This window comes from Caretta caretta, chromosome 15 (assembly GCF_965140235.1).
Source record: "Caretta caretta isolate rCarCar2 chromosome 15, rCarCar1.hap1, whole genome shotgun sequence".
In the NCBI taxonomy this organism is placed as follows: Eukaryota; Metazoa; Chordata; order Testudines; family Cheloniidae; genus Caretta; species Caretta caretta.
In genome coordinates, this window is record NC_134220.1 from 11,894,083 (window position 1) to 11,907,861 (window position 13,779).

The 13,779-nt window shown below is 42.4% G+C and overlaps 1 long non-coding RNA gene across 3 annotated transcripts in view; it reads right to left on the minus strand.

The window, feature by feature from the left end:
- Window positions 1–13,779, minus strand: part of LOC125623246 (uncharacterized) — a 28,980-nt gene that overhangs the window by 8,381 nt on the left and 6,820 nt on the right. The window contains exon 3 of one of the 3 annotated variants that reach the window (XR_007352927.2): window positions 12,692–12,828. The exons of the other annotated variants lie outside the window; for them this stretch is intronic. This is a non-coding gene — a long non-coding RNA (uncharacterized LOC125623246). Of the gene's footprint in view, window positions 1–12,691; window positions 12,829–13,779 lie in introns of those variants that run through there. 3 annotated transcript variants of the gene reach the window in all.

Consider the following 13,779-nt stretch of genomic DNA (forward strand, 5'->3'; position numbering starts at 1 on the left):
TGTCATCTTTTCATAAGAATGGAGATTTATAGAGGTGTCCAGCTTGCAAAGATTTAAATTGTCCTAAATACATTGAAGAGAATGTAGCAATCCAAACTAAATACGTAACATTGCTCACCTATATCCCATTGGGGCTGCCAATTGCATATTCAGTGCAGCTGTAATGCAAGCCTGCTGGTTAATGTTTACAAGATTCTAAAGAGCATTACTTGTTGACTTACTAATTAGGTACAAAAAGACTTGTATTTATTGCTTCTGTCCATAATGACTTGTAGATTTTTTTCTTAGAAATCTCAACCGAGTTGCTTATACCCATTAACGAATTCTGAATTAAGTTTCTTTAACTGAAATCATAGCCTTATGTTGCACTTGTCTATCCAAACAAAATGCAATCATGTTGCTTAATTAGTGTTGGATCTTAAGGAGTTCCTTTCAAACTAACTTAAATCTGATTCTCAAATTCACTTAATTGCTATATCTCCTCTTACAAATTAGTTAATATGTATTGATTCCTTGTCTGCTCTTGCATTAACCTATTTAGTCATTTTCTCTTCCTATCTCAGCCACATTTTTATCCGTAACAGGCCATCACCTTTCACCGTGTGGTTTAAATTCAGCCTGAAATCACTGGGTCATCCAGGCAGCCCCTGAAGTTCCTGAGAGTCCTAGGCAGCAGAGTCCCACTCTGGAGTGGAGTTGAGCTGGCTGAGTCCTGGCTGAATAAAGACACTTTTTTCTGACCCAACAACTGGTCAGTCAGTCACAGAGGTGTCAGAGAGGAATTGCTTCACACTCTGCTTCTCTCACTGGTTGCTCACAGCTAACAATGTAATATGTAGAGGGAGGAATATTCAGCTAATGAGTAGCATACTTTACTCATCCAGTTTCTGCTGTGCAAGGCTGTGGTTGTTTCACAAACAGCTGCTGTTCTGAGCAGCTTCGTCCTATGTCCTTTCTGTGTTAAAACCTACTAAGTCCAATTACGCTTTTTCAGCTATGCTTACCTGATGCAGTATTAAAAACACCTCCATTTCTGCCTACACTACAGTTAAAAACATTAGTAATACTGATAGCATGCAGTTATATTAAAAATGATTGAGTGTTTTTAGGAGGAGACAGCAGTTGTATGGTCATATCTATGAGCAATTTGAGGAGGGAGAAGGAGTGATCTAAGAAGTTATGTGGGGAGGTAGCAGCCTTGCAGGGATTGAAGAGTCTACTTCCTACAAGAATTACCTTGGATAGTTAAAGACTATAATTGAAGGTGTGTGAATACTCTGTGTGGCATGAATTTGGCTGGGAGGGAAAATAGGGCTGTGAACAGGAGAGGGGTATGCATGAGGTGGTGATGCTTCTTCCCTTAAACATTTGCAGGAATATGGGGAAAATCACTTTTTCAAATACTAAAGGAATGCCCTGAGGTAACTATTTTCTTGAGCTCTTATGAGAGACTTTATCAAAATCTTTCAATGCCTATATAAATTACATTCAGTAGTTCTTAGTTTTCAGGGAATTTGTATAAATTAGTGACTGAACCATTGATTTAAAAACTCATTTTACTCTTAATTTAGACATGCTTGTTTTTTTTCATGATGTACTAATCTAGGTGTTTTATTTCATCTAATGAATTTTTTTTCCTGATTCTCTTGTGACCACAGTGTAATATTAACAAGGTTGATGGATCCTTCTGTTGGAGCCCTTAGAAACTTGCTCACCTGCTCCCTTTACTACCTACCAGTGAAGACTGGCTTTTTGGCAGCTGTTGTATCAATTTGAAGGGTAGGGGAGATTTGATTTGGGACCTCATTGCATGTCCCCCTTGTACAATGTATCATAGGACAAGGTTATTCTGAGGCCACATCCCAAGTACCTGCCCAAAATTCTTTTGAGTTCTATATGAGCCAATTCATTCATCTAGTCTTTTTCAAGCCTCACCCAACTGTCTGGGAAGTTACTACATCAAATATGTGAAGTTTAATAGTACACCTCTACCCGGATATAATGCGGTCCTTGGGAGCCAAAAAATCTTACCACGTTATAGGTGAAACCGCGTTCTATCGAACTTGCTTTGGCCTCGAGCATTTCCATTATTAGTCAGCAAATCATTTTTGTTAGAACTAACACGGTGTATGCAGTAAATAGATCTGTTCTACAGTGGTTAAATTATCTCCTTTAATTACAACAATTATTTTTATAAGCTTACTTAAAAGATACAATGTATTAACACAGGTAAACTAAACACTGCTAAATGCAACCATGTGGGCTAGGTTTCATCATACATCAATTGTTCTGCGTGTAATGCTTAGGAAAATGCAAAATTTACATAAAATATCAGAAAACGCTTTTAATTACACGTCCTTACACATAGTTGTAAAAAAGTTTTGGTATTTTAGCAAATAGGAGCATGGGCCACTTTGTCACTTAGCCAACTATGTTATATGTAGATTTTTGAAGTACTGTAATATGAACTGTTAACTATTAAATAGACTGCAGTTTGAAAACATTTTGGAGATGGGAGTTTTTACTTATAGAAAAGGTTAAAATGAAGCTAAAAAAGGTAAAATAATCCAGTTTTAGAGACGTTGATAAAATGGTAAATACCCTCTTTTGGGGGTACAAGATGCTTTCTTATTTAAGATGCACCCCTTAAAATTTTTTAAATTAAAAAAAAAAAACTTGTTATACTTTGTTGCTTCATACTACTGCGAGCTGCCTTCTTCGCCAGGTCAATTATGGATTTTAACTGCAGTATTTGCAGTCTATCCACATCCTGGCTTTCTAGCCACTTAAGACCAATATCTAACCCTACAACTGCATCAGCAGCTTTGGGCGGTGGCTCTTTGTCACTATCCTCAGGGTTAGACACATTTTCTGAGGCACCAGGTGGTTGAGGGGCAACATTATGAATTATATTTTCATCTGTAAGTCGGTTCATAGGTTGGACACATGGCATCCACCTCCATCCACTCTTGAACATCAGCTATTCCAGTTTGAGCCATAAGTTTCCTGTAGACTTGTTCTGCCTCCATGGCCTCTTCTTCCGTAAAACCTTCAAAGTTGTTCTCATCTTCGTCGTCTTCCTCATCTTGGTTGTCCTCGCTTTCAGCGACAAAAGCGCTTTTGAGACCACGATGCCATCATGTCTATATCATTGACGGAGTGATTCCTAGCCAGGCTGTCTCACTTAAGTTAAATACATCCAGCAAATTCAATTTCTTGATTACATCCCATTATGTTACTGTTGTTCTCAACAATTTTCTTTACAAAGGCTTTACAATAGTTCATTTTAAATGTGGCTATAATGCCTTTATCTAGGGGCTGTATTTTGGATGTCGTGTTCTTAAGAAGGTAGCTCACCTTTATCTTCCTGTCTTTGCTGGTTAAGGTCTCAACTGGGGGGGGCGGGCAGAACAGTTGTCAAGTAGGAGCAATGCCTTTGGCTCCAGGTTTTGTCTGCGTAGGTGGCTCCGGACAGCTGGTCCAAAATATTTCTTAAACCATTCCTCGAAAATATCCGATGTCATACAGGCACTTTTTGAATGGTGATAAATGAATGAAAGCAAATCCATGTTCTTATGGTGGAAAGCCTAGGTGACCTGGATTTGCCTATGCACAGAGGTTTAAGTTTATGTGAACCGGTTTTATTCACGCAGAAAAGTATTGTTACTTTCTCTTTTATCACCTTAAAACCTTAGGCCTTTGCTTCTTCGGTCCTAGAAGCAAGTGTTCCATCTGGCAGCATATGGTAACATAAGCCGGTTTCATCGGCATTATAGATTTGCTCCGGAGCATAGTCACCCTCGATGATGACTTCTTGTAACTTTAGCGGGTATTCGTCACAAGCTTTTATATCTGCGGAGCGCGTCTCTTCTGAAATTGCAACTTGCCGAATGCCATGATGTTTTTTAAAACGATTAAGCCATCCACTGCTAGCTTTAAATTCATTACCTTAGTGTGCAGAAGCATTCTCGGCTGAGCGTCTAAAATTGAGATCCTTCTTCAATTTCTCCTCTTGTTTCCTTATGTCACTGGAAATTGGCATGCTGTTGGAGCATTCTTGGGTAAACCATGTAAATACTACTCTTATCTAATTGATTATCCTGGGCAGTTTTTAGGCGCTTCCTTTCCAGGCCTGCACTTTCATCCAGTTCAACTAGCATTGATCGTAATTTTTCCTCATCTTTGATCCACCCTCTTAATGTTGTTTCCCGCACTCCTAGTTCTTTTGAGACCTTCGTTTGCCTCATTCCTGATTTCAGTCTGTCCAGAGCTTCCAGTTTTTCTTTGACTGTCCATGCCTTTCATTTCCGTGGCTGTGAACTACTTGCCATCACGTCAATGGTATTTTAATGCTAACAGTTTTTTAAAATTGTTTAGAAAATGTCAGCATAGAGTTACAATGTTTCCAAAATACAACTAGTGAGACAATTTAAGTTTAGTCTATACTGAACACAATTTAGAAATGAAGTTAAAATAGGTGGGAGAGATGAGAACGCCTAATGTAGGGGTGGGCAAATTTTTTTGGCCCAAGGGCCACATCAGGGTTCAAAATTGTATGGAGGGCCAGGTAGGGAAGGCTGTGTCTCCCCAAACAGCCTGGCCCTGCCCCCTATCAGATCCCTACCTACTTCCCGCCCCCTGACTGACCCCTCAGAACCCCCGACCCATCCAATCCTCCCCCCACTCCTTGTCCCCTGACTACCCCTTCCAGAGACCCCCTTGTTCCTAACCACCCCTCCCAAGACCCCACCCCCTATTTAAGCCCCCCTGCTCCTTGTCCCCTGACCGTCCCCAGTCTCATCTCCATCCATCATACTGCGCAAGATCACTGAGCCTTTTGGGGCTAAGAATTCAGCCCTTCAGTGTACTTTAAAAAAATAAATAAATTTTGTTTTGCTTTCATCAGATTGTTCCAAAAGTGACCTTCATTGCCTTTTCATTCACCTCTGCAGATCTAGCTTCTAGAATTTATATCCTATGTTTCCTTGGTAATGGCACGCAACCAGGGTATTATTCCACACCACCTGGTCATTCAACTTCACAGTGTGATTGTGAGAGTCTGTAAGTCCTCTAAGGGTCATACAACTCTGTGTATAGGGTAAAATATTTGAACAAAGAGAATGTCTATGCTTGAAATGCTACAGCTGCACAGCTGTATCTCCTGGAGAAATTGTAGCTAGGTCAGTGAAGAATTCTTCCGTTGACCTAGTGCTGTCTACACTGGTGGTTATGTTGGTATTAGCTATATCAGGATTGTGGATTTTTCACACATTAGTACAGCTATGTCTCTCAGGGGTAAGTTCCTAGTGTAGACCAGCTCTGAGTGGGACCTGCCTGATGTCAGCTCTGATCCTTTTTATAGGAGATGAAAGGTAAAGGGATGTTGCTCCTTGGCTATAGAGAGAATGTTTGTTCTAGTCTGATCTAAGGATTTTGTCCCATGTCTAATAGAGAGTCTTCAGTGGTGTACTTGGAGTAAATGACACAATCATTAGGATCTGGAGTTTTCATATATTCTCCTTACCCCTTTCACATTTCCTTTAATAAATGGAATTATTGCTACATCCCTGAAAAGCCTTATTTGGCTGCATTTGATATATTTTGAGCTGACAAATAGCTATAAAAGCCATCCAAAGGATAAAACAATGAGGAGTCCTTGTGGCACCTTAGAAACTAACAAATTTATTTGGGCATAAGCTTTCGTGGGCTAAAACCCACTTTCTCAGATGCATGGAGTGAAAAATTCAGTAAGCAGAATATATATTATAGCACATGAAACGATGGGAATTACCTTACCAAGTGGGGGACCAGTGCTAACAAGCCAATTCAATTGAGGTGGAAGTGGCCTATTCTCAACAGTTCACAAGAAGGGGTGAATACCAACGGAGCGACAATTACTTTTGTAGTGCTAGCGAGATGCAATGCAATCAGGGTGGCCCATTTCCAACAGTTGACAAGAAGGTGTGAGTATCAGCAGAGGGAAAATTACTTTTTGTAGTGCCCATCCACTCCCAGTCTTTATTCAGGCATAATTACCCACCTGGTGAAGTGAAGAAACCGATTGACAGCGCCAGAAGGGTACTCAGAAGTTACCTACTACAGGACAGGCCCAACAAAGAAAGTAACAGAACGCCGCTAGCCGTCACCTACATCCCTCAACTAAAACCTCTCCAGCACATCATCAAGGATCTACAACTTATCTGGAAGGACTATCCTTTGCTCTCACAGACGTTGGGACACAGGCCAGTCCTCGCTTACAGACAGCCCCCCAACCTGAAGCAAGTACTCACCAGACAACAAAAATACTAACACAGGAACCAATCCCTGCAACAAACCCTGTTGCCAACTTTGTCCACATATCTATTTAAGGGACATGATCATAGGACTTGACATCAGCCACACCATCAGGGGCTCGTTCACCTGCACATCTACCAATGTGATATATGCCATCGTGTGCCAGCAATGCCCCTCTGCCATGTACATTGGCCAAACCAGACAGTCTCTACGGAAAAGAATAAATGGACACAAATTAGACCGAGAATTGTATCATTCAAAAACCAGAAGAACACTTCAATGTCCCTGGACACTCAACAACAGACTTAAAAGTGCCAATTCTTCAATAACAAAAAACTTCAAAAATAGACTCCAACGAGAAACTGTAGAACTGGAATTAATTTGCAAACTGGACACCATCAAATTAGGCCTGAATAAAGACTGGGAGTGGATGGGCACTACAAAAAGTAATTTTCCTTCTGCTGATACTCACACCTTCTTGTCAACTGTTGGAAATGGGCCACCCTGATTGCATTGCATCTCGTTAGCACTACAAAAGTAATTTTCGCTCTGTTGGTATTCACCCCTTCTTGTGAACTGTTGAGAATAGGCCACTTCCACCTCAATTGAATTGGCTAGTTAACACTGATCCCCCGCTTGGTAAGGTAATTCCCATCTTTTCATGTGCTATATATTCTGCTTACTGAATTTTTCACTTCATGCATCTGATGAGGTGAGCTGTAGCTCACGAAAGCTTATGCTCAAATAAATATTAGTCTCTAAGGTGCCCCAAGGACTCATTGTTTCTGCTGATACAGACTAACACAGCTATCACTCTGAAACCTGTCATCCAAAGGATAGTTACAGCTAATTTAAACAACCACTTTTTGCCAAAGTTTAAAGTCTCAAAACATAAAGTATATTGTAACATTGGTTCTTACTGTAATAACCACTGGAATCAATGGTTACTGAATCCCACTGTGTGACGGGATATACTCTTTTTGTAATCCTGATCTGATTTTGGGTGACTGGGAACAGGAAATAAAGTTCAGCCTCTGGGCAGCCCTCCTGTATGTGACACCTTTATTAAAGTTGCTGCTTTAATGTGAAATATCATTTCGCTTTGGTCACACCAAGTTTGTCACTTTGATATTTTGATTTTGTTGGTACTGTCCTGAAAGTATTTCAATGAGGGTGTGATCCCTTTCCAACATGCTTTACTGAAGGTAGGTTCATTGTGGTATGACTGATGGGGGAAATGGTTGGTTTCCACGGTTTAAGAATTATTCTGATTTTGTCTTTATGTAAAGTTAATCTAATTGCTTGAGATACCTGAGGCTTTAAGTGAAGAACAGTGCAAGGAATATCTTTTGGCATTACCAGTCTCCATTCATATTATACTAGAGTATCAAAGCACAATTTCTCTTTTGTTTGTTTTAATAGTTCTCCACTCCCTGGGTGACTCATGAATCAGAGGCACAGAAATTAGTCAGTCACTGGCAACAAGTCCAACAAGTGCATTTTGGGACAATAGTCCTTGAAAGTTTCACTCTTGTTGGTAAGAATATTGTGGTGGTGGTGGACAAACTTGATAGATTATATGAGGGTTAGTTATTCTGTAAATGTTATGAATTACGAATGCAGGCTTCTGTTTGCTGCTCCCAAAAGAAATGAATTCCTTAGTTTTATTTGATAGCTCATTTTGTTGTGTGTGATGTTACACTGAAGACGTGATCCAGATGTTATCATATGACTGTGATTATCATCTATTTTAAGGAGTGAATATGCACATTTGATTGCTGTTTAAAATATCTTTTTGGTACTCTAATAGTAGGGAACTTGGGGGGGGCCAACATGGTGTTCTCTGGCTCCACTTGACAATTCAGTTTCATTTTGCATTCAAAATAAGAAATGCAATTGTGAATCTTTGGCTGTCTGAAAACTTGTAGTTCTTATGAACAGCCATTAAATTATCCTAATTTTAGTTTATTTTTGCTTAACTAAATTATTTTTCCCTATCACTGATTTGATTTTTGTTCTTCAGATTATTTAGTTAATGTTTGTAAAGAGCTTTGAAAATGAAAAGCTCTATTGCTGAGTGACCCAAAGGGTCAAAAGTGAAAGTTAGCGAACTTGATATTTTTCAGATCTGATATTACTTCTTAGTTACTAAAACTGCCATTTTGCAATGTACCTTTTTAATATCTTGTCACTTGGCTGATGTTTAAATTGGTGGACATATTAGATCAGATATGATCTCACTGTGTAAATCTGGAGTAACTCTGTTGACTTTAGTGGGGTTAGTTTGGTTTTACTTTGATGTAACTGAAATCGGAATCTAGTTAATTTAGTAGAAGAGCCATCTAATATAAACTCTGCTACCTCTGTTGCCACTGGCCGGTAAAATAGAGTAAGCTTCAGGACTTTAAATTATCAAACTCAGTACTTCTAGATAAATTTGTTCCACCGTATGTGGTTATCTCTCTAGAATAGAAAAGGTCACTGAAAATCCAATTTAAATATTGGCTTTCTGTGTTTAGTTGAAGGGATTTGCAAATCACCAGACACACCCAATGGCTACATGCTTAGGAGGGCTAAGTGTGTAGTTTATTTTTGCTGATCTTTGAGATAAGGCTCTATCAGTTTGCAAATGTTTTGTCACCATAAGTCATTCAGAATCTGAAGTTCTGAGGGAGCTGTTCTGCCAGACTGTCTCCACCTGGTTCAATAAATAGAAGCTATTTCTTTTCCTGTCATTGATAGCTTTACTGGGAAAGTTATGGAGGGAACAGATGTGTAACAAGTTCCCAGGACCAAAGGCAGGTTTCTGTAAATTTGAGGGAAGCCTTAAACAAGATCAAGGCTATGCAGACAATCTGCAATACTTTTATTTCTAAAATAGGTTTATAAAAAACATAACTACTTCTTGCCATCTTGTCCTTATGCCTCTGCCTCCAGACATGACACCCCCACCACATAAGGGATGAGTGTGACAGTGGGATGTGTCTATATCCAATTATAAACTTCATTTTGTATTATTTACTGCACTTATCACATGTATAAACTTGTCCATGGCAATTTACTGTAATGTATTCCAGACAATGCACTATCCAGGAAAAAGTCTAGACAACTTTTTGATGGCTTCTTGATGATAGTTTTTCAAGATGGCAATCTAGGGCTATTGATTCTGTCTTTGAACTACTGGCCTATCCCCATGGAACAATGGATTTTCCTATACAGGAGTCCACAAGGGGAAAGGACGTGCATGCTATGTGGATCACACGGCAAAAGAGACAGAGACTCATTTTAAAAGTGGGTGCTTCTCTGTGCAGGGGGCCAACCACTGCCACAAGTAGGCAGGAAGTGCAGGAGAGAAGGTAGGAGGGACTCTGCCCAGCCCGAAATGCTGACAAACCTTGGAATTGGAAAGTGTAGTTCAGATCTTATTTTTCAAAGATCTGCAACCCTTAAGTGCTTTTTAAGAGTAAAATGACTATGGTTAAGAAATTGCTTTGCTAAGCCGGTGTTCTTGGCTTTCCTGCCATATTTTACCCATACGGATAAATGTAGAAGCCCAGAGAGCCAACAGACTAGATGGAGCTCTGGGGGAGTTTGGATAAGTGACTAGGAGGGTTTGGAGGTTTCAGACATTGGTTTGCTGGGGGGGGGGGCAGTTAAAGTGGCTGAGCAGCTGTGGCCCAAGGAAGGTAGTCATCAAACAGGAGGTCTGAGCCTGGGTATGTACCCTAATGACCAGTGGTCACTGACCAGTTGATCGCGATCTCCAGCTGTGGCGGCTCAGTGGGGCTGCCGCTAAAGCAGGCTTCATGCCTGCCGCATACCGCTCCTGGAAGTGGCCAGCATGCCCTCGCGGGTGAGGCAGGGGTCTCCATGTGCTGCTCCTGCCTGCAAGCACTGCCCCCGCAGCTCCCATTGGCCAGGAACGGGGAGCTGTGGCCTATGGGAGTGGTGCCTGCAGAGAGGGGCAGCACGCAGAGCCATGTGCCGCCCCCCCGGGGCTGCAGGAGCATGTTGGCCCCTTCCGGGAGCGGCATGGCCATGTGGTGCACTACTAGCTGGCAAGGTGTGGTGTTTGGCTCAGCTCATGATGGGGTGGAGGTGCCAGTGTGCCTGAGTGGGGCTGGGGCCTTAGCCCCACTGCGCTGCAGACTGGGAGACCCCTCCCAGAACCTGCACCCCAACTCCCCTCCTGCACCCCAACTCCCCTCCTGCACCTGTACTCCTTCCCAGAGCTCGCTCGCACCCCCTCCTGTACCTCTACCCTTTGCCCCAGGCTCAGCCCGGAGCCCCCTCCCACATTCTGAACCCTTCAGTGCAGAGCCTGCACCTCCTCATGAACCCCTGCCCCAGCCTAGTGAAAGTGAGTAAAGGTGGGGGAGAGCAAGCAGTGGGGGGCGGGAATGGAGTGAGCAGGCTGGGACCTCAGGGAAGGGGCAGGGTAGATCCTGGGTTGCACTTACATTTAAAAAAGTGATCTTGTGCATAAAAAGGTTGGAGATCCCTGCTGGAGACCCAGATCTGGAAACGGTGGGTAGACCTATCCAGACCCAGTTGCTTTACCAGCACATAGGACCCAGTAATTAGGTCCACTTGCAACTGATTGGTGACTGTACAGTGGGTTACTAGGCCAGGCTGTAACAGTGGGTAATGCAGCACAATATCATCTGCTGCTGCTTCATGAATGTTGCAGAGGCTCTTTTATGTGTGGCTTATTTCAGATAGTTACTTAATTGTCATGGTAATATAATTGATGGTGGGGCTGATAATTTAAACTCCAGCTATGTTGCTATGATTCAGTTATTGCTTTGTGCACCTCAGTTTTGAAACCAAAATGTTTTCAAAACTTTATTAACCTAAAACTAAATAGCTTCTAGCTTTGGAATTTGAGGCATCCATGGGAGGATTTGCTCAGGAAATCTGCTTTTGTTTTAGCTCTTAACCAATGAGATCCCTCAGAGCTCAGCTGAGTGGGCAGATTTATTAGAGAAAAAGATAAGTTTCATTTGATAAGTGAAAGAAAAACGTACATGGATCAACAACAATAATTTAGAAACATTTTCAGGCTTAAGACTATTTTAGGTTCGTCAATGAGCTCAGCTCAGCCACCCAAAAGCTTGAAAAAAATATATATTTATATATTTGAAAACCAAGTTTTTAATTTAAAATGGTATTTCTCACGTTTTCTAGGCAACAAACTCAAAACACCTCAGGATTCTCTCTCTGATTATGTCCATGGCTCTTTTGGTAGTGGACAGTGAATTATTCCTGCACGAATTATGCACCACTGTACATGCACAGAATTCATGTCCCCAGCAGATTTCTTTGCTTCCCCGCAGAAAAATTACTTTCTGACAGGGAAGCAAAGGGAAGCCACGAGCAGTCATGCAGCCCTCCCCTGCAATATATTTCAGGTACCCAGGGCAGCCGGCAGAGAGGTAAATCACTGTGGGGCAGGAGGTAGGACTGGGGAAGACCCAGCTGGTGGCTCCTACCCTGCGCCAGGCTCAGCTGCTAGTCGTGGCTGGGCTGGGGAAGATGGGACTTTCTTTTCCCCTGCATGGCATCCGGGGCTGGGTCAGACCTACTCCCAGATTTCTCCCCAGGCTGCAGGAAACTCTCCAAACTCCCCACCCATTGCTCCTCAGCTGCAGGGGGACGGATCACTGTACAGGAAGCTCCTCCCCCATCCACCCCCCAACCCCCGTGTATCCAGACTCCCTCATACCCAGACCCTCCCACCAAACCACACCCCACACACACACCCAGAACCCCCTCTGCTGAGTTCCACTCCCCCAGCACCCAGACGAGCCACCCTCACTTGGTCCCCACCCCACTGAGCTCCACTCCTCCAGTATCTGGACCCCCCACTGAACTCTCCACACCCAGATTCCCCTGTCAATCCCCTGCACACCCAGACCCTGCCCTGCTGAGCCCCAACCACCTTCACCTGGACTCCCCTGCAGAGTCCCATTATTGTTGCACGCAGAATCCTCCAACAAGTTCCTGTGCATCTAGATCTCTGCCCCCGGATCCCCTACTGAGCCTCCTGCACCCAGATTACCCCACACAGAACCTTCTCAACCCACACCTGAATTCCACACACCCCTCCCCCCCCCGAAGCCCCTCCACACTTGGATACTGCTGGGCTGAGCCTGCCAGCCCACACCTGGTGCACCTGGTACGGAGGGGCAGGGCCCTGAGGTGTTTCTGGGGCAGGCTTGGTTCTTGGGCTGTGCCAGGGTTGGGTGCAGCCTCACTGCTGAGCCATGTCCCAGGGGGAGGGGGGAAGAGCTACAGCGTGATGATCTACCTCTGTGCAGCCGGTGGCCTGTGCTCCCCAATGCCAAGCTGGAGCCTCCACGTTTATTTGACAAATAACATTTACAGAATTTTAAAATATTGTGCACCGAATTTTTATTTTTTGGCGCAGAATGTCCTCAGGAGTAAGTGAATTCCGAGAAGTAGTAGTAGATCCCATCCTGGTTTCCTGTTGTAGCTTAGCAGCATGGCAATCTTCAAATCTTAAGTTCATCTCTTGGACAAATGGTCAGAGAGATACTTGGCCATTAGATTTTGTTAGTTCCAGTCTTCCAAAAAAAAAACCCAAAAAACAAAAACACCAACCCGGCTTAATAGAAAAAAGGCAAATTACAATTTTTTTACATCTATTTGTTTGATTCTTGCCTTATTCTATTGTGCTTTTAATTAACCCCAGCTTTTCTGTTTTGTTTTGTCTTTCACTTTTGTTTGATATAGAAGGGTTACAATCAGTGCAGTAATTCCAGGGTTGTGGCATGCTTGTTAGACTTAACATACTGTATGTAGAGGGACTGTATGCTATAGTGTTTCATGTTTTTACTGGTTTCAGAGGAACAGCCGTGTTAGTCTGTATTCGCAAAAAGAAAAGGAGTACTTGTGGCACCTTAAAGCTCATGCTCAAATAAATTGGTTAGTCTCTAAGGTGCCACAAGTACATGTTTTTACTGTGTTTGAGACTGTTTTTCATTAACTAGTATTTCCTTCATTTTGCTAGTTGTATCCTGCCCCCTCTCCATTTGTTTTTTCTGTTTAGATTGTAAACTCTTCAGGGCAGAGACTATCTCTTCCTAGGTATTTGTACAGTGCCTAGCACAATGAGACCCCAATCCTGACTGGGGCTTTTATGTGCTATTGCAATATAAATAGCAGTAATTGTTTAGATGGGAGGCCTATCTAGCTATGCATAAATGTCATAAGACAATGTGTATTCCCTGTTCAATGTACTACCACGCATCAGCTGTTTTCCTTGCTCTGTCTTTCTTCTGTTGTGTTTACTTAAATCTAAGCTCGGAAACATTGCGTGTACATCAGAAATATTTGTATTAGCAATATTAAAGAGAGCAGTTATGTTAAGCGGATAATTATAAATGGAAATAAAAAAAGTTTAGAGGCTGAAATATGCCCATCTCCAAATTTCATAAGAGGTCAAGATTTCTCAGAATGTGA